The sequence below is a fragment of the Protopterus annectens genome, chromosome 8.part0 (assembly GCF_019279795.1).
Source record: "Protopterus annectens isolate FY-2018-M chromosome 8.part0, PAN1.0, whole genome shotgun sequence".
Classification (NCBI taxonomy): domain Eukaryota; kingdom Metazoa; phylum Chordata; order Ceratodontiformes; family Protopteridae; genus Protopterus; species Protopterus annectens.
The window spans coordinates 631,620,668-631,646,457 of record NC_056741.1 but is presented as its reverse complement, the minus strand read 5'-3'; the positions used below and the strand labels follow the sequence as shown (position 1 = coordinate 631,646,457).

Genomic DNA, 25,790 nt, shown 5'->3' with positions numbered 1-25,790 from the left:
CCAGAATTTACATTTAAGAATCAGAAACTAATATATTTGCTGAAATTTTGCTTCCCAGTTTATGTTCATTAACGTTAATGTCTCTGATTATGATGTAGGACTAATGTAATTCTGAGGCCTGTAATTGTGAGTCTCATAATTAAGAAAACAAACATGTGAAACTAGTGGAGAATAGTGGAAATCAGCAGTTGCTGTTTTCCTTTAAAGTGCCTCCCACCCCTGTTGCATGGTTTATTATAAATAAGAGTACTACCTTATAGTAAATCACAAAATATCACTCTGAGCCCATTGACTACCCCAAATATTAAAAACTGCACCCTCACAAAAGGAACCAAACATTAACCTTTTGAATTTGGTAGCAACAAAACAAAACAAAAAAAGGCTTTTACTTCCAGCCACACTTTGTCTGTATAATGGTACTTTTAGAAAAGGGTGTTTGCAGATGTAATGTGTGAGTATGAGGTTGGGTGCAGGGTTAGGGTTAAAGTTCAGGTAACCACATATGAGGAAGGTGGTGTCGGGGGGGAGCACATTTGGCATCAGTGCCCATTCATTTCTAGGTGGTGGGAGGATACCTAAGAAATTATAAGCCGTGCTTCAAGGTTACCAGTATTTTAGAAAATGGTAAACTTTTAGCAATGGCTCACAATCTGTTAAAACCAGAAAAAAAATCAGAATTTTTACACTAAAATATTTGTTCTGAGCCATTTGAGTCAAATTATTTCCACTTAAGGAATGGTAGAGTGTCTTTATCCATATTCTACAGGCTTGAGAATCTTGTTCTATTCTTTACAACTTGATTGTAAGCAGCACAGGGTTTGGGTATGAGGGAGGTTTTGATGGGTATGTACATTTATCTGTTAATGTTTTCTTATGTATATCCATTATGTTCAATGTGCTCAACTTTGAGTTCTTGCCTTTGCTCTTTGTAATGAGTTTTGCTGCATTATACTAAATGTTTAATGCATTACCCAGTGGCACAAAACACCAAAGAAAGCTGTCTAACACACACACACACACACACACACACACACACACACACACACACACACACACACACACACACACACACACACACACACACACAAATTTCAGTAGTGCTGAGTGTTTCTCTTCTTCTGTTAAGTGATTATAAAAGAGATAAGCTGGTGGTGAATGAGCTACGAATTCTATCGCTGGACATTACATGTAAAACTCGTGGTTTATCTAGAGAAGAGAGTGTCTTTTCTAAATAGGCCTTACCTCATAGAATATAATTCCGTGCAACACTATGAAGGAAATAATTATCAAAACCTTCAAAACAATGCTGAAAGCATTTCTTCTTAAAGAGAATAGATGTTAATGTTTTCTAGAGAAAGGTTAGACTACTTTAACTCTCAATGTTTGTACAGTACAGGAAAGCCAATCATGAGCTTCTACTGTCAAACTCTGTACATATGTAAACACTTGGTGATCTTGAAATATGTAAATACAGAGTGTGTTTCACAAAACAAACTGTTTTATATGAAAACAGTTCTGTATTACAGTAACTGCTTTTTCAGTTTTGTAGGTTACTCATGTTTACTCATTGAATAAGCACTTATAAGCAGATATTTTTGTCTATATAAACCTTGGGTCATAGCTAAAAAGGATCAGATTAGAAGTCCTCTTAATCCATTAAATGAATAAAAAATAAATGAGCAAACATACACAGATAAATAAAGAAATATATATATATATATATATATATATATATATAACCTGCAATGTTAACCTATGCACCATGATTATTTAAGAATAATAGATCTTAAAATAATTCACCATTCTAGCCAAATATGCTAACTGTGTCTTGAAGTTACAAGAAGTGAATTTCTGAAAATTTCTGAGTTGTCAGGACACATATACCATAGTCTGTTGGGACTTGTGTGTCATAAAATGTAACTGTGAACAGCTCAACAGCTCATATTCCCTTCTTATTTTATAGCCGCTTCTGCTAGAAGACCCTACGGTTCTAGAAGAGCCCGAAAATGGAGTAGCAACAAATCCCTCTGAGGTAAAACAAATGCATTATCATTGCATATATCATTTCCTAAGGTGTCTAATGCCAAAATAAGATTTAGCATGCTTTTTAACTCTTGATAATTCTGAGGTAAAAAATGCATTATCATTGCATATATAGTTTCCTAAGGTGTCTAATGCCAAAGTAAGTTTAGTATGCTTTTTAACTCTGGAAGATTGTTTTGTGGAGTTAGACCTTCTGCTGTCCCCAAAGAAAAGTCATTCTGTCCTTTTCTGCAGCAACCACAACCGAAGCACCTACTCATACGATATACCTATACTGATTCCTTCCTAAAAACAGAAACAAGATTACTTGCACCAGCAACCTAAAATACCTAGGGGGGGGGGTTCTGGGTGAGACCTTACCCCCTGTAGACCAGGAGAAAGATACTGTCAGAAGATACAGCCAAATGCTAGGAGGCTTTAATAGTATAAAAATATTCTTTACCCGTTTAAGAAAGATTCAATTCACCACTATTACTTTCCAGACTGTTCTCTGTCTCTGTCTCTGTATTGTATACAAACCTAACACTGGGGAATATGATTAAATTTGAGCTAGTCAGTATCTAGTGGACTAAATTCATTTCTGATACAGCATCAAGGACCCATCATTGTGATTAAACTGCACTTGTTTCAAGCAGACAGTAGATTATAACTGGCTTTTATTTTGCAGTGAGATAGTCACTGTTTCACTGAACATTGCACAGTAAGAAAGCCTGATATCAGAAAGAACCACCTTATAAAATGTATCAAAAGTTAAAACGTTCTTGGTGATGTTCAGAAACCTGGTTGTATGATCATATTTTGAATAAGTTCCCTTCTCACATCAAGAATTCAAACAGCCTTGCTGTCTTTAAGAAGCTGTTACTCTTGTAAATAGTTTTCACCAACAGGTATTTATGCACTAAAGTCCTACAAAGCCTTTGTGCACTACTCCTGCTCACTATAACTAGTTCATTATCAAAGATGATCTAGGCGATCAGTCACTTGCGATTGTTGGTCATCTTTGCCCTGCCGGGCATTGCCCAAAGCTAGCTCTTAGAATAACTACCAACACTTTATGGTTATAACAGTGTAACACAATGCAATGAAAACTCTCTTATATATATATATATATATATATATATATATATATATATATATATATATATATATATATATATGTAACAGACATAAAGTACTTGTTTTGTCATCTTCTATTATACGTTAAGTATTATACATTTATGTATGTGTTACATGCTATGTATTAATTATTAATATTATGACTGTAGTCTATATTACTGACCAGTATACATTTATTATTATACTTTATGTGATTTGTTTTTACTATTTTTCTCATTTGGCTGTTGGCCTCATTGAAAATAGGTCTAAACCAAGTTCAACAACCTCATAAACAAATTGTAGTTACATACATGCATGGGATTCTGGTTTACTGCCTATAAAAGCTGGTTCTAGCTTATAATAATTCTGAAGTCTGTCACACTGACCTTGCTGACTGACTTTAGCACTTTGCAAGACTGTTCGTGTTAACCTACTGAAACTAGTTCTAGATTCTGGACTCAGAATGAGGCATATGGTCTCAGGCCTGCATCAACTCCAGCCATAATTGTCAAGGAAATGAGTAACAGTGGGTCGTACCTCCAATAGATAAAAGAAAAGAACTTCAGAAAAGCTTTTGAAATGTATGGATGCTACAGTCAGTTGTCAGGGATTGAATTTACCATCTTCCTAAATGTACTTCCCAGTATTAGGGGATCCTGCAAAACTGCCAGCATAAGTTAGTTCATGACTACTGCATGTGCAATCTTACTTTTTTTATTGAGCACCTGTTCCCCACCTGAGTTACCATCCCTGCATCCTCCCCTTGTCCTTCCTAGGTACCCCACAGTTCATTTTCTGGTAATGCCGGTCATATTCCATGGGCAGGCAGGCTCCCCAACTCCTTGGGATATCAGATTTGTGGTGCAATAGTGAGAGTTATGGAGGAAGGACCCAGTCAAACCTGGCAGACAGGCAGCAGGAGCATTCATGAAGCACTGGTTGGTCAGTAATCTTATCACTTAGAAGAAGTGACATGTGCAGGGATGTCAGAGGTTGTGCTACTCCCTCTTGAACTACTGCTGGCCTGTGAGACTCCTGGTTTCCAGCAGAACAGATACAACTAGTGAGCTGTTTCCACAAGTGTGTCACCCCAGGATAGGAGAGCAAGCCATTGGTTATATCATTCAAGCCATATAGATTGACCCTACAAGTGGTTCAAGTTTATTCCCAAACTTGGGTCACCTGTGGTGAAAATAGATACCTTGCGCCTGTGCCACTGGGCTTACAGATACAGACTTACATTTGTTGATGCCTCTCTCCCATTCTACCTTCCCATAACCACCATCATGCCTCTCAAATGTCCAGATTTTCAAAAAAAAAAAGGTCCAGATTTTTGTCTCATATTTTTGGGTCTGCTCCTCATAAAATTTATGGCTTTTTGGCAAATCATTGAGGACTGATATTCCTAAATAGTGACAGACATTTGAGTTTTAGACTTCATACCTTTTGGAAAATGTGCACTAATGCAAAACCTGTTATTCTATTAACTTTCTAAGTTTATAAGAGCCATATTTAAAAATTGTCCCTATTTTTGGGCCTTTGCCCCCCCCCCCTCATTATTTTAGGCTTTGTGCAGATTTCTTGCTCTAAGAGGTTAAGAAGTACAATTACCATACTAGCTATCAATGTTTGATACAGGCCAGTTTCTCACTTCAGCCTTCTGATGTTTGCATTGCTGGTGTCCATTTCTTCCTTCTGGAGAAAGAGAGTTTGCTACCAATCTCTTAGTCCTCTTCCATACTCCGATCTTCTGGCACTTAGACCACTAAACAAAACCCCTTTTTAACACTGTTGCCAACAGGAAAAGTTAGTTTGTGACTGGCCATCAACACTTCAGCCAAAGTAAATATTTAATTAGTTAGTTTTTATTGATCGGCTTAGTCCCACTTGGCCTGTAGACTGTTTCCAGGGAAAACTTTTTTATTTTTAAGAAAGGTGGTATGTTTGCCAGGACACTAGGGGATTCCATTACTCTTTTTATAAATGCCACAGGGTCTTTAACATCCATTTATGCTATGCAGATGGGATCTTAGTTTAATGTTTATTCTGAAATATAAATGGTTGCCTTAGAGTACAGGATGGGTTTGCAAACTGCCTGCTCTGGGATGTTGGGCAAGTGCACTTCACAGTAGTATTCTTTAAATAGTTATAAGGCAACTCTTTTGTTCTGTCAGTCTACAAAGCCCTTGCGTTCAGCTGTTTCTGCTTTGGCATTCTCATTTTTAGATTTAACACTTTCCTTGGATAACAGCCAAGTATCTGATATAAAAAACATATAACTGATCCGTGAGACTGCTGACATGCCAGAAAAAATGTGTGGTGAAATCTGCAATAACTACTGGATGTAAAAGGATGTTTCCAATGGATTACCGCACTGCATGTTCTCTTTTCTCAGTGCACTGTGGTTTACAGAAATCAAATGCTGTGCAGAATTTTGTCTACTCTACACTCTCTGTCTTTGTTTTACCTCATGAACATACCCGAGAGTTGTTGTATCATAATATCAGGAGTATGTAGTGATGCAACAAAATTACACAAGTTTAATTCTAATGGCTGACACTTCGGTTTGAATTGATAGCTCATCCTTCTGTTACAGTTATGTTATTGCATAAACAGTATGTTTAAAATTCTTGGAATGTTTTGTTAAAGGTGTAGAAAACCCAACCAAACTACCCAAGATTCAGTGAATGACCCAGTCAGTGCTTTGATTTTATTACATTCATTTTATAACCCAGTGAGCCTATTAAGTACAAAGGGTTATTTTTCAAGGATGACCTGCAATCATTTCTTGGCTTGGTGATTCGATCAGTTAACCATTATGTAAAAAAACATTTCTCAAAACTCAACCTCAAAATCCGAACATTATATATATATATATATATATGTATATATGTATGTATGTATGTTTGTAACTAAATGTGATTGTACCAAAAGAATCATCTACTAAATGTGCTTTCTACAATTTTTTTCTACCAAATGAGATTCTACCAAGCATACTGTAACCGTATGTATATCTACACTCAGACGTGTGTACATATAGCTTTAAGTGGAATTATGCAGTAGTGAAATGACTCAAAGCAGTCTGCTAAAGCCAAAGCAGTAGTGTCATTCACTTGTTTTGCAATTAAAATTGTTATTTAGCAGTCATCAGGGTATCATAGCTGATATCTGAGGTAGGAAAAAAATATTTTTATATTTGCAAATGATACTCGGTAGCTGTGTGGCTGAAGGTCTATGTAAAGTAAAATTCAAAACATGGAGTAACAGGCAAACCCCAAAGCAACATCTCTTAAAAAATTGTTACCTCAAAGGCACTAATCATACAATCAAATTCTAGAGGACAGCCAAACAATATATATCCCATAATGTAAAACATTATGAAAAATACATGCATGCATGTATACAAGCAAGCTGTTTCAAAACAAAATGGCACTTTTAGCAGAATGAGTGTTAACTGCCCTAGCTGTGACCACAAACAAACTGCCAAGCAAAATATAACAATGTGCAACTTGCCCATCTCCTGTACCCCCCAAAGAAAATGTAAGGGAGGAAATAGCTAACCTTCTCTTTTCTTTTTTTTTTCTCTTAAATATAAATTATGTGTTCTTCTGAGCAACACTTGAGCAAGACAAGCTAACAACTTAAAAAGTAAAAAAATAGTAAACTAATACTCCTAAGGGAGTGGATAGGATCCCTTTTTGAGTACTGTTTGCAGCCTTGAAAGCCTACTCAGTCTAAACATATAGAGCAGAGCAAATAATTGTACAAAGTCTCTCCAAGTACCCTACAAAAGCAGGTTACATAAAACTGAAAGCATTGTTTTGAGGAATAAAGAGAAGGACATGATATTTATTAAGTACCTCTGAGGTACCTCCGAAATCTATTTGATAGTGAGGATACCAGAGAACATAAATAACAGATAAGATAACCAGATTCTAATCAGACCTAAACAGGGCAGGTTAATGGATGTGATTTTTAAGCACTTAGGACATCTATATTTCATTTTTATAAATCCCCTTACCAAGTTGTTCTGTTTTACTGAACACACCATCCAGATTGAAGTAAGCTAGAAGAATGTGTTTTGCTCCGCTCCAAAGAGCAGAGATGAACAGCAGGGAAGGAGTGGTTATTGGTATGGTGCGATAATAGTCCTCCAATGAAGCAAACTACCTGGCTCGATTACAACATTCCTAGCTGATGGGGTATGCAAAGAAGTCTAGGTACCACAGTAAAGTTAAAGAATCATTTACAGCTCAACAACCGTGGAACTTAAGTATTGAAGCAGGCACACAGGTGATGTATGGGTGATATATAGGTGTTTGCTTGTGAATCAGTTGAATATGTTGTATGCAGAGCATGTTTGGTATTATACAATTGTTTGAATGTGTCATTAGTTTCATTTGACGTTTTTTTTGTTTTGAACATTGTTTATTTAGTTAATATAGTATATACTCATATATACATACATAGATACATACATGCTTACACTATAGTGCTCCCTAGTGACTGCTGTGGGGTGTGAGGAGATATGATGTTTGGGCATTCTGGGAGAAGGATTCCATGCACATGTCTCAAACAGAGGAAGCCTCCATCCCCCTTTTTATAAAAAAGAAGGAGCAGAATTAGAAAGGGGGAAATGTTGACCTGTAATAGAGAGTGACTTGCAATGAAGAGTAGAGACTCTTGGTAGAATCAGTGAGAAGAAGCTGTGGAATACCAGGACTATCCCTGTGGATGTACTCAGTTGGATAACGGGAAGCTGCCTGTGGATTCTTTCAAAGGAATTCCAGGGGCCTAGTTGTGAATGTGCCTGTATTTAAAAACGAAGTACAGAAATGTTTGTGATTGAGACTGAGAGTTACAAACTGGCTTCATCTGAGCTGGAGAGCAAAGACTGTTGACTATAAGAAACTGCACATTTAACAGGCTTTTCATGGACTGGAACTATATAGGATTCATAGGAGTTTTCAAGGCTATTTTAATCTAATGATCATGTATGCCTTGCCAGTACCCATCCCTCAGGCTTTACCTTCTTTCGCAAGGAGAGAAATGACAGTCCCTGGATAAATGTGAGAGCACCCATCCAGTCATCCAGGTTTAATTTGAAGGAAGATATGGAATCACATTGTTTAATGTACAAAGGAAGTTTGCCCCTGTTGTAGAAGGAAGTAGTAGTCCAGAAGAACAGTCAAGCAAGAAAGAGCCATAATGATGATACAGTGGATTATTGAGGATAAGAAAGAAAGTATGTATTGTTACTATTAAGCAAGACGCCCAGAATTTCTGGACAGAAGATATTCAAAAAGAGAAATTAGAGGAAAGAATAATACTTGCAAAAGAAAAACTGTCAAAGTTTCAGATGCAAATTTGTGTTCATTAATACAACAGATTCATGAAAAACATTATATAGGCCAAAAAACCTTGGGCCATTTGGAAAAAGAAACAATTGAGGAAATGCAAAAATATAAACAACAAAACCTAGCGATTTCTGAAAGGTATGAAAAAGAAACGGACATGGAAAAGAAATAGACATATGATATGGTGCTATATTTATGCACAGGAGAAAGCCACACTAATCAGTACAAAAAAAGCAGCTTCAAAGATATTTAAAGAGAAATGCAAGCAAAGACACTCAGATATGGAAATTTTCACAATACAGAAAATAAGATCACAATGGGGAAACACAAAACAGAAGATAAGTAAATCAGAAGTTAAGCAAATAAAAGCTGAAGTTATGGAATACCTAGAATTTAGTGAAGAAAGTCTAACACGGGTTATGTCACAGCATGATGGAACACTGAATCCCCAAAGTAAGGAGAAAGAGGTGGAGCAGGAGACATCTGAAGAAAAAATATGGGCAAGGTGAAAGAATAAGAGATTTAATATGGTGCATTATTTATGCAAAGGAGAAAGCAAAACTAATCAGTATGAAAAAGCAGTACCAAAGATATTTGAAGAGAAATACAGGCAAAGGCATCCAGAAATGGAAAATTTTACAATACAAAAAATAAGAAATCAAAGGGAAAGTAGAAAAGAAGATTAGTAATGGAGGAGTTAAATAAATAGAAGTTGGAACTTATGGATTATCTGCAAAGTGAAGGATTTAGTGTAGAAAATCCAACTCTGGCAATGTCACAGCATGATGGAGCAATGAATCTCCAGATTAAGGAAAAACAGGTGGTATGGGAAGCATCTAATCAGTTGCCACATTAAGATGCTCAGGAGCCTTCATGCTGAGGAGCCTTCAGTAGGAAACCAGTACAAAAATGAATTTGCAGTTGCACCGCAAGGAAAGGTGCAGGAAATGGTGGCAACTCTGAAGCAGTCATTGTTGTGAAGGCATATTTTAGAAGACTAAAATTAGTACTGAAAACATTCCTGACATCCAGGAACAAGGTCCAAGATAAAAAACAATTTGCTCTTCCTGTTCTGACTTAACAGTTTTGGGGTGACTGACCGGCCCCAAAAGGTATTGGATGAGTTGGACAGGAAAACAAGAAAAATGCTTCACTCATATCAAGTGATGTTTAAAAAATCTGTGTGTACAAAGATTATATATTCCTTGTTCTGAAGAAGGTATGGGCCTCCTCGAAATTGATTACATTTATAGATGTGCAGTCACAGGACTGCATACATATCTGCTGACCTCACCAGATCCATAGTGAAAGTTTTGAAACATGAAGAGAACAAATCTAAGATGAATTCCTTGCTTAGTTTAGCAGAAGTGTATTGATGTTAAGTTGGAATAGAACCCAAACCAGAAGGAGACAAAAATCAAACTGGAAAAATGTGGGAAAAAAGAATAAATATAAGGAGAAGGATCAGATGAGAAGGCAAGAAATGTGGAAAAGGCATAAATATAGTTGATATAGTTGAAAGTACATAAAATCTTGGAACAACCTCATGTCAATTAGAATTTGATACAGGAATTCCTAGGAGAGCTGAATTTAAACCAAAAGATGAAAGGTTAATATTAATGGCCCAGGACTGTGGACTAGATGCATGTTGGTTTACAAGGTCCATTGAACATATGGGAGAAACAGACAAATGCAGGTTCTATAAAACAGAACTGGAATGCACATCTTGTTGCTCGGTGTGATACACTAATGGCAGAGGGCTTGTCTACTGAAGGGAATAATAATGTGGCAAGACTGTTGCACTGGGGACTATGCAAACATTACAATATTGAAGTAGGTTAGAAGCATTGGAAAAATGTGCCACAAAGCAATATAGAGAATAATGAATTTAAATCGCATGGGGTTACGCATTAAGAACAGTTCAAAAATAGATGTGAGAAAACCAGGTATAGTAGTCCATGAAAAGAGGACAAAGGTACCATTGCTCTCTGAAATGTAGTAATTTACAGGCAGAAGCAATGTGGATGAAGGATACTCAGGCAGTTCCAGTGGTAGTAGGGGCAATGGGTCTCATAAACAGAATTTACAGTTATATTTAGATATGTTGCCGATATATATAACTTCATATGAATTGCAGAAGGAGTTGGTTCAGGGCATATTATGGGTGTTGTGAAGAGCACTTTTGCCTAACATCAAATATTGAAACAATACTGATTTCATGAACATTAATCATACTTTCACTTATGAATGGGTCCATTCCTGTCATCATATTAGAAACCCAAAAGATTTGGAGATATTAAACCAGGAAGTTTATCCAAAGAAGGTGGAGGAGCTGAGTGATGACTGTAACTCTCTAGTGTTAGCTGGGTAGTCTGTCTGACTGAGATATAGGAGGGCAGGAACCACCAGATCTCTAATGACATTTTAAGTGAGAAACAGATCACTCCTCAGGAGTCTATTTGACACAGAGTACATCAACAGGGCTTTTGATCTCTGTCATGAATAAGGATTCAATTTCATCCAGTCTATCTGATCTGACCAATGTAAACTGAGCCACCTGCAGGATTTGATCCAGCCCCTCCAGAACTGCATCACCTACATCAAGATCCTCTGGTAGGCAAACTGACATAGACTAATTTATTTTTTATTATAAGTGAAAAACAACCTTAATTCTGAACCCTGTAACTGTAAATAAAATGTACTATGTGTGTGTGGGTGTGTTTGTGTACTAGGATCTTTGAAGATATTGTAGGCAGGGCATATGCAAATATAAGATGCAATATAAACTGTACCTAAAAAATACTACAGAAGTCTTCTCAGGGAACAGGCTATTCCACAATTAGCAGGATAGTCCCACTCTGTAGGCCTCTTTCTTATGCCTAACTCTCAGGTACTTTAACAGTTTATTCCCAGATTATTGGCCTTTCCCTCAGACCTCACTCTCAGATCTAAAAATACACTCCCAGGCAGAAGGCCTTTTTCCCACTCCTCACTCTCAGCTCCACCATCAAACAGAGACCTCTAGTAATGGTACACAGGCTGACTCCCATTTTCCTGTCACAGTCTATGTCTTCCTTTCACTATTTGTTCTATTCTAACCATGAAGAACTACCTTTCTGAATTTGACCTTCCAGGCTACTCTCTTATAAAGTAAAAAAAAAAAAAGTCTATGTGATTGTCTAATTGATTGAGGAAACCACTGCAAAAATATTCCCATGCTCCATATTGGTATTGCCTTTTTAGGATTTTTAGTTGGGATTAATTATCCATTATTCATTTTTTGTTAAGATTTTGCCATTCAGTATTTTTACATTATAATTAATGACTATATTCACAGATTTCTTTCTATCTATCTGATTGTCTCATGTAACAGCAAACACTCTTTTAAGTGAAGCAAAAATTATTGAGATTTTTAGATTGAACACAAACTTTCACCTCGCAAAAGGCACTATTTTATGCAGGGCAGCAAACCCCCTGCACCCTCACATTTCCTGGTAGTTTCAGATGCTAAGTCTTAAATGGGAAATTCCCAGACCCCACTGTACCACAAGTCTCGCAGAAAGAACAATCCAGCAGCCAGGAAAATATGAAAAAAGAACATTTACTCTTACAGACTGTAACTATATATATATATATATATATATATATATATATATATATATATATATATATATATATATATGTATGTGCGTGTGTATGGTTCTACTTTGTTTCATTGAATCTCATTTCACTGAATTTCATTTCACCCCGACCACTTTGCTGAAAACTCAAATTACTGAAAACTCATTTCACTGAATCTCATTTCACTGAACTGCAGTTAGTACATATGGCATTGAGTAGAGTACTGTAAGGCAAGTAAAAGGTATGTGCCCTTTTCCCCACTGTAGTGCGATCCTGGAGTTAGTATATATAGTTAAGGTTCATAGGTTCATAGGTAGGTACTAGGCTATCGGCCCAAGGGCCTACGTAAACCTAGCCAACAAGGTTCCCTGGCTTACGCCACCCAAGAAAGTTATTTTCCTGTGCCACTGTCGAGCAGAGACACAGAAGTGATCCCTGGGGTGTACTTCCTATTTCCCATCCACTCATCAAGATTTTTCTTGAAGAGTGCTAATGAAGAACTTTGCTTGACATAGATGGGTAGCCTGTTTCAGAGTATGGGAAGTCTCTGGGATAGGAATCTATCCCTCCAGCATGTCCTGTTTATTGTGGTGACACAAGGGGGGGTGGGGGGCACAGCCCCCCACATTGGGGGATGTGGGGGGCATAGCCCCCCTCTTAGTTTGAGTACATATTGTCTTCTGGAGAGAGTCACTGTTGTTGCAACTATGCATGCCTATGCGTGTCATTAGTGAATGGGGTAGAAAATATCCCCCTATTTTAGGACTTAATGATTATATCACTATTAAGCCCATATTACAGATGCGGATATGGGGAAATGAGCATGAAGCCATCTAAACAGGATTTTGTGCAATATATTACATATTTGTATTTTTGTTTAACCCATTGACATATTATTATGACATATTACTATGTTTTGTGCATTAATTAGTACACTGGGAGTAAATATGCAGCCACAGTTACTGTTTTTATGAGATTAATTTTAATTTTTATTCAATTTTTATTAGATTAATGCATATATACTAACTAGAATATTTATATTGCCATGTGCATAGTTTTATTTATTTATTAAGTTTATCAATTTATGGTAAAAAATAGTGTGTTATGACTTTTAATCAGGTTTCAAAGTTCTTATGCATTGTGTGAATGAACTTTAGTATCCAATAACTTTATTATTTAATTGGTAATATATGATGTTTTGTGAATATTGTTTTGGCGCCAAAATGGCTTATAAATACTGTAATTAACTGTTAACTGATATTCTGATGAAGTCCACATCCTTGTGGATGAAAGCGCTTAATCTTGTGTTGGTGAATTAAAGAATTTAGCAAAAGGCTACTGTTTTGAAGGGTGCATTTTTTCAGTGAATCCTCTTCTGTTCGGGCATGTTATTTGTTTCATTTTGGACTTACTTGGTTGTTTGCATGCTCAGTGTGTGATTTACTTGGTCTTCTGGAGAGTGTTAGTCACTGTTGTTGCAACTATGCATGTCTATTGTTTAAAATGTATTGTTTTGAGGTTTTTGGTAAAATACAATATAAAACAAACAAGGTGGGGGGACTATGCACTCCACACCCCCCAACTATATATACATACTAACTCCAGGATTGCACTACAGTAGGGAAAATGGCATATACCTTTTACTTGCCTTACAGTACTCTACACAGTGCCATATATACTAAGTTCAGTTCAGTGAAATGAGATTCAGTGAAATGAGTTTTCAGTAATTTGTATTTTCAGTGAAGTGGTCGGGGTGAAATGAAATTCAGTGAAATGAGATTCAATGAAACAAAGTAGACCCATATACATATATATATATATATATATATATATATATATATATATATATATATAGATTTACATGTAGGTAATTTGAAGAAATACCTAAATGTTTTGAATAAGATGCATCACCATTATTCTGAGACTGCATTTACTAAAATTAAACAAATTTTCTTAATGTAAGAGGTTTCATTAATTTATCCCAAATAATAATCTACTTTTCATGATATTTATTCTTTTAAGATTCATGAAAACTATCCTTTATATTACAGAAGGCAGTTTTGTTTAGTGAATTTCTTATTTACAAAGAATACATTCTGTACAACTTATATCCCTATCCGTACAATAATTAGATGTTTATGGAATGAGCTACATCATATGTTTTGCATCAGACATAATGACTAGGTTATAGTTATTGGAGTTGGTAAGTCATAACGTTTGCAGTCTTCAGAATGTTTGCCCCCAGTGATGGTCATGAACACTTGTATCTTCTAATCCTATCTCCTAGAAAATGAACTTGCCCACCAGTTGTGGAGTCACCTTGTTGGAAAAACTTCACATTGTCAGTACCATAGGTACCATGGGTAAGGTACCAGAGGTGGTAAGTTAAGCATTTAGGGCAAAATATGTGAAAATGAGAATTTATAACCTATGAAGGAGTTTTTACAACCTACAGCAGTCAGTAGCAGCAGTGAAATATAGGGAGTAGGGAAAAGAAATATTAGATTACAACTAAGGAAACCAGACTTAATTGTCTTTGATGAACATGCATTAAATTTTAGTTATTTAAATTAATCTGCATTTGCAAAAGCAGACTCACAACAACTAATTAAAGTTTAAAGGGTTTCAGTGGGAAAGGTGAAGCAAGCAAAATATTTTGTCAGGGGGGCAAGTCCCCCTATACTTTCCCATATGAGGATCTGTGCTCCCAAACACTGTTTTGTTAAATATTTTACCACCAAACTCACTCCAACATGGCATTAAGTTGAAAACTTCCATTACCCCAACGTTCTGTGATCTCAAATTAAAACAGTCAGTTCTTCCCATTAGTTACAAATTTACATGAATAAAACCCATGTATTCTTGCAAAAGCTTGTCTTCTGTCTCATGTTAGAAATGTCAAGATTAGCAGGGTTAAATGTGCAAAGAGCAGTTAACTGAAATCAGATTTCATATAATGTATGTGCAAACTGAGAATGTGCATAGCACATAAATGAGGAGACACTTGCTATTGTGTCTGTCCTATCAGTTTACTTAGCATTTACCAGGCATACCTCTCAAACTCTTGGCACAAGAAATCTGGACAAACCCAAATATAATGGGTAGGACATGCCCAAAATCAGGGACATATTATAATTATTGCTCTTGTGAACTTAGAAAGTTGCTAGAATAACAGGTTTAGTGTTAGCATACTTTTTCTGAAGGATATGAAGTCTAATAGTCAAATGCATGTCATTATTTAGTGATTTCCGTCCTCAATGATTTGCCAGAAAACAACAAATTTTATGAGAACTAGACCAAAAATATCTAGATATTCTGCAAAAATCTGTTCAGTTCAGAGGTAAGCTGCAGGAATATGAGTAGAAGACTGTAACAGATGGGAAAGGGGTAGTGTTGATGTAACATGTAGTCAGTTTGAGAAGTACATTGTCATACAATGGGGGAAAAAGTTGTATCACAATGTTACAGGAAAAAGGTTTATACACCTGATTGTTTTCTGTGTACAAGGCAACAACAAATCAGATAGCAGACATCTTTATAGATGTAACTGGAGGAATGCAGCTTTAGAGGCTGTTTTGCATTACATTGTATGAGTGTAAATGTGTGTGTGTGTGTGTGTGTGTGTGTGTGTGTGTGTGTGTGTGTGTGTGTGTGTGTGTGTGTGTGAGTATGCGTGCTATAAGGTGTGGTAGGGTTAGTAGGCTGCAGTTTTTATTCTTTTATTTGTAACACCATAGGATACCAGGATGAAGCCATGCACTCCATGCAATATTACACACACGCACACACACATATACACACACACACACACACACACACACACACACACACACACACACACACACACAGAAGAAGTAGTGACTGGTTGTTTTTGTGTTGCAGGAAAGAATAAAAGAACAGTTTTGCTTACTTTGTTTAATTTAGGGCTAAAACAGAATATACTTTCTTGTATTTGGGGATTTTTAACTTGAACTAGAGAGATCCTAGGTACTATACATAGGGCATATCTGGACGCTGAGAAATTAGTTATGTCATTATCCTCGAATATGGGTGACGCAAAGGCATAAGCAGCCATTTTAAGGGCGCATGTCATGCTTTGAAGGGGTTGTTGGATGTAGCACTGGGGGATCGGGCATTGTCCTTTCCTTACAAAATAAAGGAAGCACAGTACTTCTCTTACTCTGTTCAAATGTAACTTGGATGAGTGAAAAGATAACCACAAATTCACTCTTGATTTAGCACCACTGGCCCTCATGAATAGGGAAGCTATGTAATTACCTCTACGTACACTAGTTTGTCCCATCTTTGGAAATCTGTATTGCAAATTATGAGGGCTAATAATTACTATGGGAATGCAAGGCTATGCTTCATAAGATCCTAACTTATAAGGTGGTGGTTCTTGAATGTGAATTGTGGTAGGCTAAATATAAAGCAAAAGTGCACCACAACTGTATTGTGGTTGTTGCTAAGTATGAATGCCTACAATGGTAAGAACAATGTCACTTATTGGGCCAGCATGGTTTTGCATTTTTTTTCCACAGCTATTACATTCCACTTGGATGTAACATAGCACGTCAGTTTGTAATGCTGCTGCTTGGTTCTTAGGTTTGATTCTTTGTTGGGGTGCCTTCTTTGCAGTCCGCATGTCCTTGCTGTGTCCGTGTGGGATTTACTTGGTTCTTCATTTCCTCTCACATCCCTAAGACTTGTTAAACAGCTGAATGGAACTGGTGATCATCTAAACTGCCTGAAGTTTTGTGTGTGTGTGTGTGTGTGTGTGTGTGTGTGTGTGTGTGTGTGTGTGTGTGTGTGTGTGTGTGTGTGTGTGTGTATGTGTTTGTGTGTGTGTGTGTATGTGTGTGTGTGTGTGTGTGTGTGTGTGTGTGTGTGTGTGTGTGTGTGTGTGTGTGTGTGTGTGTGTGTATGTGTTTGTGTGTGTGTATGTGTCTGTGTGTGTGTGTGTGTGTGTGTGTGTGTGTGTGTGTGTGTGTGTGTGTGTGTGTGTGTGTGTGTGTGTGTGTGTGTGTGTGTGTGTGTGTGTGTGTGTGTGTGTGTGTGTGTGTGTGTGTGTTTGTGTGTGTGTGTGTGTGTGTGTGTGTGTGTGTGTGTGTGTGTGTGTGTGTGTGTGTGTGCGCGCACGCGCATGTATGTATCTCTGTCCGTCTGCCCTGTGGTTAGACTAGCATTCATTTCAGGCCTGGTTCTCTGTTCTTTGGCCACTGGTTGCCTGTATAGACTTTGGCTCTTCTGTGACTCTTAAGATAAAACAGGTAATGGAAAATGAACGGATGCATACATTACACTTGAATTCACCAGTGCATAAATATGTGATGTAAGTTACAATTTTGATCAAGCAATTTCCAAAACTGAACTGGAAAACAGAACTACTTTCACCATTTTCTGGTCTTATTTATTCCTTTTCTGAATTTTTAGTCCATTGTTTGTGCCTGCTATAAGTGAACCTAAAACTGGATGTGGCCTTAAGGAACATTTCCATAAACATGCTGTCTGGTTATAGTTACCTAAAGGGTAAAATGCAATGAAAGCAGTGTTTTTAAATAGATGCCAGATGCAGGGTTGAAAGTTCCAAAGGGGTCCCTGGGTATATTATGTTATTTTATGACAATGGTACATCTGAATGAAATTATTTTATTTCTGTTCTCAGAGTAATTTAATTTGTATAAGAACATATTTCTGTAATAGATGCCAGTATCCTATTTACATTTTCATGAATAACCACATTTGTAATGTGGATGCGTAAGGTGGCAGTGCTCTTGCGTTGTCAAACTGAGTTTATACCATTTTGCATTGAATGACAATATATTGTATTGTGGCTCACTGACCACAGTTTTTATGAATACAAGTTTGTATGATATGTGCATGGGTGAAGTTGGATTGTTTGCATGGAGAACGCTTTGCATTGTATATCCTTTAAACAGTATAAATAGACTTTGTGGTTACGTTTGAGCCTGAGATAAAGAAGACATGCTTACTGAATACAGGTGAATGTTCTTTTTTAAAGAAACTGTATTCCAAAAAAGTGTTACTTTTAGAGCGATATGTGAGTATTAGGCATGGTGCAACTTATTCTGCTGTAATAAAGGAGAAGGCTCTGCCCCACTTCTTTGGCGCTGGAGGGTTTCAACAATCAGTACATCCAGACTGCAAGGCATGTTTGTAAATGGAATGCAGTGACATCAGAATAATAAATTGCAAATTTTTTGAACTGTATGTAACAAAACAAGCTCTGACTTTGACAATGATGTGGGTTTTCCTCTCCCATGTAACTACAATGAATATCTGTGATCCGTTTTCAAGGGATCACTTCTGTTGTGTTTGCCACAACTGTATATCTCGGTTAAAGAGGTTATAAGTCATAGCACTAAGGGTCAAGATATTTGTTAGAGGCAGTGGTACACAGAATCTCTCAAAAATTGAAAAATAAAAAACATTTTTTACTGTATCTTGATTTTTATTTCTAGTATAAAGTCTCTACTCCATTCTAAGTGAGTGACATTATTTTCTAACGTTTTATATCCCAAAATAGCCTGACGTGGCCTATTATGCTTATACGCTTTTGTTTTATTGAAACCCTTTTTTGCCTCCAAGATATAATTTTATGATGACACAGAGTTCATTGGGGTGATGATGTATATTCATTGCAGTAATATGTCTTAGTTAACTTCTGTAAGTGAACTGTGATATCCAGCATTTTTGAGAGTCTTTGGTAAGAATGTCGACTCACCTTTCGCAATACCATTTTTTGATTTTTATAAATGGTCATCTCTTACAAAACATTTTGAATGTTATGCTCGAATGAGTAACTTATTTAGTACTTTTGTTTAGACTCAGATTAGGAGATCCAAGCCATGCCTTCAAGCAAAAGTATGAGAGCAGGCTCCTTGCCTGATGGCAAGGCTGGCTGCAGACAGTATCTAGGGTTAAACTCGTTATTACCCATACAACTGCAATCAGTGGCTGCTTGGTTAGTCTGCATTCTTTTAAGGTTCATAAGTTCATAGGAGGTTACTAGGCTAATGGCTCTAGGGCCTTTACAAGCTTGGCCATGTTATACCTGTGTTCCCTAACTGAACACGGTTATTTGGCCTTTATTTGCAAGACGAGTTTATGATCAGCACCAACTGCCCCTGTCCATGAGGGATATAGGTACCACCCCCAGGGTGACTATATGGTCTCGGATCCAATTGTCTAGGCTGCACTTAAATATGGTCATTGAGGAACTCTGTTTCATGTGAACTGGGAATTTATTCCAGAGCAGCAGCAATCTCTGGGAGACATATCTGTCTGTTCAGCATGTTCTGTTAGTGTCACAGGCTAGGTTGAGATCGGAGCAAGTGAATGTTGTTCCATTTGATTTGCAGATGTGCAGCATTTCCATTAGGGCAAAGTCAGAGACTGCTCTGCATGCCAGGCACAAGTCGCTTCACAGCAGTCTGTAGGATGCAGGGTACAGTGACAGGGCTTTCAGTCTTTCCATTTAGGTCATGTTTTAGAGGCCCTGAATTTTCCTGGTGAGAAATGTCTGTGGTCTCTCCAGCTGCTGTAGGTGTCTGGTGAGGCACATGCAAAATGGAGTGTTATACTCTGTTAGTGATCTGATGAGGGTCGAGTACAGAGGAGTTATAACATCCTTAGTCTTGGATGCAATGGCCTTACTTATGAGATGTGCAGTGTAGAAGGCTTTCCTTACCACTGTGGACACATGGTGATGCAATGTCCTTACTTATGAGATGCACAATGTAGAAGGCTTTTATTACCACTGTGGACACATGGTGACTGACGTTTAGGTTGCTATCAACCTGTGTTCCAAATCTCATACCACTGGGTTTGAACATTGGGGGGTACTGTCGATATTATAATTTGCAGGAACTTCCTCTTTGCCAAAGGGGATAATAATGCACTTTTTTGAGTTTAGTATTAGTCTGTGGCTTTGGCACCAATCATTTGTCTGTGTTAGCCCCTTTTGTAATATGTTAACATCACTGGGGGGACTCAATGATTGCACCCAGTTTGTAATCGTCAGCGAACTTGGTAAGCCACAAGCCATCTAATTTTGCCTGGACATCTAAGAAATAGATTCCAAACAACAGAGGGCCCAGCACAGATCCCTGTGGTATACCACTGGTAACTTGGTCTGCTGGTAGAGGTGGACTCCCTAACTTTGACAGTATGCATTCTGCAGTTGGCTACCTATCTAGTGATGTATGGATTAATCCCCAGCTGGGAGAGTTTGTCAATGATACCTGAGTGGGTGATTGTGTCAGAAGCCTTAGCCAAGTCAAGACAGGTGGTATGTACTGTTTTGCCTTCATCCATGGCTTTGGTGAAATTCTCAAAGAAGTCCAACAGGTTTAATAAGCATGATTTACCCTTCACGAAGACAAACTGATTCTTGAGTTTGAAGGTGGCCTATGTCCTTGTTGATAAGGCCCATGATGATTCTTTCCATGGCCTTGCAGATAAGGCTGGTTAGGCTTATGGGTCTATAGTTCCCAGGATCTGTTGATGGACTACCTTTATGCAAGGGGATTACTGTTGCTGTTCTCCACTTTTTCTGGAACAAAGCCAGTGCTCAGGCTTTGGTTAAAGAGGGTGCCACTTGGATCTTCGAGGTCTTGCTTTATATTGTTTACTAAGCAGCCTAGGATGTTATCTGGTCCTCTAGAGTTTGTGTTTGTAGCCTTGGAGATCACAGATATGGCCTGCTCTTTGGGAATACTAGGTAGATAACTGATGTCAGGTATGCTTTGGGGTATGGCTGCTGAGGACATGGGAGTGAAGTTTGCACCAAATCTGTCAGCCAGCAGGTTGGCAATTTCCTCAGGTTCATAGGTTCATAGGTTCATAGGCTGGTACTAGGCTATCAGCCCAAGGGCCTATACAAGCCTAGCCATAACACTTCCCTGGCTATTTCTTCCCACACTATTTACTTCCCTGGACCCCTGTCTAGCAGGGCGACTGACATGATCCCCGGGGTGAATTTCCTTTCTCCCATCCAATCGTCAAGGTTCCTTTTGAAGAGGGCCAAAGAGGCACTCTGCTTGACATTTATGGGCAATCTATTCCAGAGCCTGGGGAGTCTCTGGGTCAGGAACCTATCCCTCCAGCATGTTTTGTTTATTGTGATGACAAGGTTTAGATCCCTGAAGCATGTGGCTCTGAGGAACTGGGATTTCTTTAAGTGTAGCATGTCCAACAGCTCTGGGTTTGACATGGCCTTGTATACTAAGTAGAGATTGCCTCTGAGTAGACGATATGCGACAGAGTATAGCTGGAGTTTTTTAAGGCGGTCAGCGTAGGGCTTCTGCTTTAGGCCTGTGATTCTTTTAGTGAGGTATTTCTGCAGCCTTTCCAGTTGTTGCAGATGTCTTGAGAGGTACTTAACAAATCGGCCATTGTATTCTACAATGGGTCTAATGATGTATGAGTACAGTGGGACAATGACCTCCTCTTTTCTGGATGAAAAGCCCTTAGTGATGAGGTGTGCCACATAGAAGGATTTCCTGACCATTGTGGCGATGTGGTTATCAAAGGTGAGACCACTGTCCACCTGTGTCCCTAAGTCTCTTATCATACTTTTGGTGTTTAGTGTACTGCCACCTATATGGTAATTCACAGGTACATGTTTTTTTCCCAAAGGGGATAACTATACATTTATTGGTATTGAGCTTGAGCCCATGGCTCTGGCAGCAAGCATCTGTTTATGTAAGGCCCTTTTGTAGAGTATCCACATAATTTGGGGATTCAATAATGGCTCCCAGTTTGCAGTCATCTGCAAACTTTGTTAGCCAGAGTCCTTTAGTGTTGGCCTGTACTTCAGAGAAGTAGATGCCAAACAAGAGCGGTCCCAGGACTGAACCTTGAGGTACTCCATTTGTCACTTGTCTGGAGCTGGATTTGGAGTCGGCTACTTTTACAGTGTGGGTTCTATCAGTAAGCCAGTTAACAACCCATTGGGTGATGTAGGGATTAATGCCCAGCTTAGTAAGTTTATCTATGATTCTAGAGAGGGGGATGGTGTCAAAGGCCTTGGCAAGGTATAGATAGGCTGTGTGAACCACCTTACCCTTGTCCATGGCTCTGGATACTGATTCAAAGAAGTCAATCAGGTTCAGGAGACAAGATTGGCTCTTCACGAACCCAAACTGGGTGGGGTCCAGTGTTTGAAGGTTGCCAATGTCTTTGTTTATAAGTTCCATGATAATATGCTCCATGGCCCTGCAGATAAGGCTCATCAGACTGATGGAACGGTAGTTTCTGGTATCCAAGGTGGATCCCCCCTTGTGGAGTGGGATAACTATAGCTCTGCGCCACTCAGTGGGCACGAAACCTGAGGTGAGGCTATGATTAAACATGACACTTAGGTGAGGTGCCAATTCATATTGTAGTTCATGTAGAACACAGCCCAGGATGTCATCTGGTCCCATGGATGCTGTATTCTTAGCTTTGGAGAGTGTGTTTTTTACCTGTGTGGCCATTATTACTGGAATTTGGCAATCTTCTGGTATTGAGATGGGCCATTTAGGGGGTGAGAGGGGGTGAAGTTGGCACTGAATCGATCTGCCAGGATATTGGCAATATCCTTGGGATCAATATATTTAATGCCATTCTGTTTTAGCTCAAGGCAGATCTGAGCATTGCCATTTAGATTCTTGACATAGTTATAGAATGCCTTGTGGTTGTCTTTGGAATCTTTGGCAATTTTATTTTCATAACTAGCTTTGGAGGATTTTATGAGGGATCTCAGTTTCTTATTGAGGCTGGTAAGGGAGTTTTTTGCATCCTGGGATTTTCCTCTTTTCTGCAACAGTTTCTTCCTTTTGTTGTAAAGTTTGTTTATGGCAGGAGACCACCAGATTGGCTTCCTTATTTTGGATGAGAGCATCTTGGTTCTATTTGGGATGGCACGATTCATGCATGAGTGGATTTGCTCGTACAGTGCCTTAGTGCAGGATTCAGCAGTTGAACTTTCAGTTCCCGTCTGCATGGATGTCATGAAGTTTGTCACTTCTGACTTGAGTAGCATGAAGTTGGCTTTGGAGAAGTTTTTTATGGAGGTTTCCTTACGGGGGTGGGGGGGGGTGGGATGTGGATGTTAAGGGTGATTAGCTTATGGTCAGACCTGACTAACGAGGGGTGGAGCATTGATTTCCCATGTTGGTAATGACCAGGTCTAGGATACTGAAGCCCCTGGTGGGACTATGGATTAGTTGATCCAAGGCACTGGAATTTATGAATTCCAAGAACCGTTGGGCAAAGGTGTTGCTACATAAGTAGTTTTCCCAGTTAATGGCAGGGTAGTTAAAATCACCCAGTATTAGGGTGTTTGGTTCTATCTTAATATTTTCCAGTATGTTTAGAAAGGTGGAGTGAGAATCTTGGAGCATGGTGGGGGATCTGTAGCAAGCTACAATTTGGATTGCAGTCTTACCTAGTGTTAGTTGCACCTGGAGAATTTCAGACGCATTGTGTTGGGCAACTAGCCTGGTGGTGTGAATATCCTTGGTGAATATTGACACTCCTCCACCTTTAGTGTTTCGGTCCTGGTTTGGTGGCCGAAAAGTGTGGTAAGAGTTGTAGCCTGGTATTGCAGGGGTGCTCTCTGGAGCCTTGAACCAGGTCTCAGATACTGCACAAATATCGATGTTCTTCATTTTTAGGAGTGCCTCGAGAGAGTGCATTTTGAGGTTTAGACTTCTAGCATTGAGTAGCATTACCTTCAGGTTTTGCATGCTTGTACCTGGTAAGGTTCAGTATGAGTGGTACCATCCACTGTAAGTTTGGCACATAGCTGGGCATACCATTTTAGATTTCATGTGTAGCTAAAGAACGTTCTTAGATAACAGATGTTCTTTGTGTTTCACTGTTGCAGTCATCACATTTGGGTTACCCCTGCTGGGGTAGCCCTCGGCCAGCCTGACTACCAGAGATTTAGTATTTCTGCATCAGTTGCTGTCACTTGAAGACTGACGTCAGGTCATCAGGGATATAAAGGAAGGCAGCCGACACCATTACATCAGTCTTTCTTGCCATGGAGCCCGAAGCAGTTCACATGAGTCCAGTCGACCACTAGCTGAATTTCGTTTCTGAACTGAAGTTGAAGTCTTCAAAAGCTAAGTACCCTGTTGAGGATCCTTTTTTCTTGCACTAACTGATGTCAGAAAAAGTTAATAATTGTCTCGCCTGTGGAAAGCAAATACCACACCGGGACTTCCACTCCTACTGCGTCACTTGTCTAGGCCCAGACCACGATGTCCCTCATTGTCAGTTCTGTGCTTTGTTTAATGCCAGAACTATTCATCGTCGGGCTCTTATTGTAGCCAGATATTTCCGTTTACAGTCCTCAAATTCCGATAAGGCTTCTGTAAGCCATCTGACAGCAGACCTTCTGAAAAAACATAAAGATAAAGACAGAGACAGATCGCATAGGACTAAACCTTCCGACGACGCTACTGCCAAGCTGGTCGTCAGTCCTCCGGAATTCAGTGAGGTGCTTTAGCAGCCCCTGATGCCTGCTTCAGTTAATTCACAGGCCTCTAACAAAACCTTTTCAGAGTCTGGTGTGCCGCAGAAGTCTTCTTCATCTAAGGATGCTGTGGTCGTCTCTACCTTGGATGGGTTCAGAGCCACTGTGTAGGCACTGGCTTCCGAGGAAGTCCTTTGCAGCATCGAATCCAGATATAAACCAATGCCTCCTTTCTCAGCTACTGTTCTTTCTAAACCAGCTGAGTTCCTTAGGCCCAGGGGTTGAACCACCCCAAAGAAACCAACGTCCAGCCATTCTTTGGCACCTGCTCCCTTACCTCAGTCACAAATGCTTAGAATGGCAGAGGACCTTATCATGCTGATTAGGGGAAGCCAAGCCACTCCCTCTAAAAGAAAAAGAGATCTGTCTCCAGACGTTTTTTCTGAACAAGTCAGATGAATCTGATGCATCTGACTATGAAGACATGCAGCCCCTTTCTACATATGAGGATTCTGATGCAGAGGAATCTATTCCTTCAGCCTCCCCCCCAGAGGATTTTTGCTTTGGGGAAACCCTGCATATTTTAAGGGAGCATTTCAAATGGGAGGATCAAGACTACCCACAGTCTAAATAGAGATTCAGAGAGTTCATGGACCCTTACAAAGCACAGGGCCTTAGCCATCCCCCCAGTCCTAGATGTGGTAGATGATGTCTCCCTTGAATCCAGCTTGACTCCAAACACCCTCCCTCCTGCTCCCAGAAACTCTGGCAGGTACTATAGAGTCCCTGACTCTCACAAATATCTCTTTAAAAACCCAACAGCAGATTCTGAGGTCATTACTCAAGGCCCAAAAGGGGTTAAAGCTACATCAGCTAAGAATCCCACCCACTCAAACAGGGATTCCAGAGCACTGAACAGGTGGGATAAAAAAGTATACACCTCAGCTACTCTTGCTATCAGGGCACTCAATTGTCAGTTCCATATGCTTAAATATCAGCAACATACCTTGGAACTCCTTAAACAAAACATTTCCTCCTTTCCTGCATGGGCAGAATCTAAAAATTTACAGGAATGAATGGACTCTGCTGGTCAAGTAACTAAACACACTTTGCACTGCAGTTTTGATGCCCTATAAGCTTCTTACAGGGCAGCAGTCATTGGATCTGTCATTAGAAGACATGCATGG

The 25,790-nt window shown here is 38.9% G+C and overlaps 1 protein-coding gene across 2 annotated transcripts in view; it reads left to right on the top strand.

Annotated features, from left to right (window-relative positions):
- The window catches only part of LOC122808957 (semaphorin-3F-like), a 961,051-nt gene that overhangs the window by 220,751 nt on the left and 714,510 nt on the right, over positions 1-25,790 (top strand). The window contains exon 2 of one of the 2 annotated variants that reach the window (XM_044080115.1): positions 1,964-2,032. The exons of the other annotated variant lie outside the window; for it this stretch is intronic. The gene's annotated coding sequence lies outside the window, so the exon portion shown is untranslated. The remainder of the gene's footprint in view (positions 1-1,963; positions 2,033-25,790) is intronic. 2 annotated transcript variants of the gene reach the window in all.